The following is a 3,491-nucleotide window of genomic DNA, read 5'->3' as shown; positions in this document are numbered from 1 at the left end:
GAACTGAGGAATCAAATGACGGCTTTCAGACCAAGAGAAGATGAAACTCTCTATGAGTCATGGATGAGATGGAAGGAATTAGAGAGATTATGCCCACATCATGCCATTCCAAAATGGATGATAAACCAGAATTTTTACACAAATGTCACTCCTGCAATCAGAGGGATTATTGATGCTCAAACAGGAGGAGAATTTATTATGAAGCATGAAGATGAAGCTTATGAGCTATTGGAGAAAATTGCAAAGAATACTCATCTTTGGAGTAGTCCAAGAGGACCAGCTCCAACTCAAAAAAGGCAATTTCTTTGGAATGTATGATCTTGATCTATTCAACATGATTAATGCAAAGTTTGATGCACTTACAAATGTCCTTGCTAAGAAGATGGAAGACTTGAGTATGTTGGTTAGTTCATCATCATCAGCTGGAAGTTCACAACAAGTGGCTTATGCAGAGGGAACTACCAGCTGTGAAGTAGATTATGGAGAACAAGCAGCATATGTTGGTAATTATGGAAACAAGCAAATGGGGAATTCTTATTCTCAAACTTATAATCCAAATTGGAGGAATCATCCTAACTTTTCATGGGGAAATAAGCAAAGTCAAGTTCCAAATCAGAATTTTCAACCACAATAGCAGCAAGGAGTTCCATATCAGCAAAATAGGCAACCATTGCCTAATTTTCAGCAGAAAAATATGAATCCTCCACCAAAACAGCAAGAACGAAATTCCACCACTGAAGCTTTATTGCAACAGATTCTTGCTAACCAAAATAAGCATGATGAGGAGATGAGAGAGATGAAAGCAAGGCTGGAACAGATGCAAACACATAACAGAATGTTGGAAAACCAGATTGCACAACAAGCATCTTCCTCAGGTGCTAAATCTTTTGGAAAACTTCCAAGTCAACCAGAAAACCCAAGAGAGCAGTGTCAAGCTATTACTTTAAGAAGTGGGAAAGTTATAAATGATAAGAAGAGTGAAAACAGTGAGAAGAGAGAAAATGAAAAAGAAACTGATGAGAGTGAAAAACAAGAGAGTGCAGAAAAATGTAAAGAGAAAATTGAAGAGAAGGAAGAGAAGTATATACCTCCTGAGCCCTACAAGCCACAACTTCCCTTTCCATAAAGATTTCAAAAAGCCAAGCTTGATAAGCAATTTGGGAAGTTCTTAGAGGTTTTGAAGAAACTTTACATAAATGTGCCTTTTTTTGATGCTATTTCACAAATGCCCTTTTATGCAAAATTCTTGAAAAAAATTCTCTCAAACAAGAGGAAGCTTGAAGATGATGAAACTGTAGCTTTGACAGAAGAATGTAGTGCTATCCTCCAAAGAAAACTTCCCCCAAAGCTCAAGGATCCAGGGAGTTTTTCAATTCCATGCCACATTGGGGAATCATGTTCTACAAAAGCCTTATGTGATTTAGGGGCTAGTGTTAGCCTCATGCCCCTCTCAATTTATGAAAAGCTCAATATGGGAGATCTTAAGCCAACCCATATTTCTCTTCAGTTAGCTGATAGATCAATCAAGTATCCTGAAGGGATTTTGGAGAATGTGCCTCTGAAGGTTGGAAAGTTCTATATACCTGTTGACTTTGTCATCTTGGACATGGAGGAAGATTTTAATATTCCAATTATCTTGGGAAGACCCTTTCTAGCTACAGCAGGAGCATTGATTGATGTTAAGGGAGAAAAACTGACTCTTAGGGTTGGTGAAGAGCAATTGGTTTTCAATATTAATAACACTATGAAAAAGCATCATTCTGAAGCTGATACTTGCTTGAGAGTCGATATTATTGATGAGCTGGTTGAAGAATACTTCAGAAAGAAATATCCAGAAAATCCACTTGAAAATTGCTTGGTTCATGGAGGAGGCATAGACTATGACAACCCTCATGTGGCTGCATATGCTCAACACTTAGAGGGAAGTCCACCATTCATTTCTGCTCCAGTTTTTCAACTCACACAAAAGGAAATAGCAGAATCTAAGCAACCATCATTCAAGGAAGAAGATGCACCTAAGGTAGAACTTAAGCAACTTCCTTCTCAGCTCAGGTATGAATTTCTTGGCACTAATAACACTTATCCAGTAATTGTAAATGCAAACTTGAGTACCTTAGAGGCTGATAAGTTGTTAAGAGTGTTGAGACAATTTAGAAAAGTCTTGGGATACACCATAGATGACATTAAGGGAATAAGCCCACACTTTTGCATGCATAGAATCAGTTTGGAAGAAAATTGTAAACCATCTATTGAACATCAAAGGAGGTTGAACCCAAATATGAAAGAAGTTGTTAAAATGGAAATTTTGAAGTTGCTTGATGCAGGGATCATTTACCCTATCTCAGATAGTACTTGGGTGAGCCCAGTACATGTTGTCCCAAAAAAGGGTGGAATGATAGTTGTCAAAAATGAAAATAATGAATTAATTCCCACAAGAACAGTAACTAGTTGGCGAATGTGCATAGATTACAGAAAATTAAATATAGCCACTAGAAAAGATCATTTTCCACTTCCCTTCATTGACCAGATGTTAGAAAGACTGGCTAGGCATTCTTATTTTTGCTATCTAGATGGATACTCAGGTTTTTTTCAAATCCCTATCCATCCAAATGATCAAGAGAAAACCACTTTTACTTGTCCATATGGAACATTTGCTTATAGGAGGATGCCATTTGGGTTGTGTAATGCACCAGCCACTTTTCAAAGGTGCATGATGGCAATCTTCTCAGATTTCATTGAAGACATAATGGAGGTTTTTATGGACGATTTTTCTGTTTATGGATCTTCATTTGACATATGCTTGGCTAACCTTTCTAAAGTTTTGCAGCGATGTGTAGATACTGACCTTGTGTTAAATTGGGAAAAGTGTCATTTCATGGTTCATGAAGGGATAGTGCTTGGACATTTGGTGTCTAACAGAGGAATAGAGGTTGATAAAGCCAAAGTTGAAGTGATAGAGAAGATGGCTCCTCCTACCAATGTCAAAGGAATTCGAAGTTTCCTAGGACATGCCGGGTTCTACAGACGCTTTATCAAGGATTTTTCTAAAATAGCCAAACCTTTGTCTAATTTGTTAAGTAATGACACACCATTTGTATTTGACAAAGAGTGTTTGGATGCCTTTTGCAGGTTGAAGCAAGCCCTTATCACTGCACCAATCATGCAACCACCTGATTGGAGCCTACCTTTTGAAATTATGTGTGATGCTAGCAACTATGCAATTGGGGCTGTTCTTGGTCAACGAAAGGACAAAAAGGCTTATGCTATTTATTATGCTAGTAGAACACTGGATGAGGCTCAAACAAATTATGCAACAACTGAAAAGGAATTTTAGCAATTGTCTTTGCATTGGAAAAGTTCAGACCTTACATTATTGACTCAAAGGTGGTTATATTTTCAGATCATGCAGCCATCAGGTATTTGCTCCGTAAAAAGGAGGCTAAACCTAGGCTCATTAGGTGGATTCTGATGCTACAAGAGTTTGACTTGGA

The 3,491-nt window shown here is 37.8% G+C and overlaps 1 non-coding gene across 1 annotated transcript; it reads right to left on the bottom strand.

Annotated features, from left to right (window-relative positions):
* Positions 1–107, bottom strand: LOC131183622 (small nucleolar RNA R71). The gene has a single exon (XR_009151662.1). It is a non-coding gene; the product is annotated as a small nucleolar RNA R71 (small nucleolar RNA).
* Positions 108–3,491: the final 3,384 nt, after the last annotated feature.

Source organism: Hevea brasiliensis, chromosome 9, assembly GCF_030052815.1.
Source record: "Hevea brasiliensis isolate MT/VB/25A 57/8 chromosome 9, ASM3005281v1, whole genome shotgun sequence".
Taxonomy (NCBI): Eukaryota; Viridiplantae; Streptophyta; class Magnoliopsida; order Malpighiales; family Euphorbiaceae; genus Hevea; species Hevea brasiliensis.
This window is presented reverse-complemented; position numbering and strand designations above follow the sequence as displayed.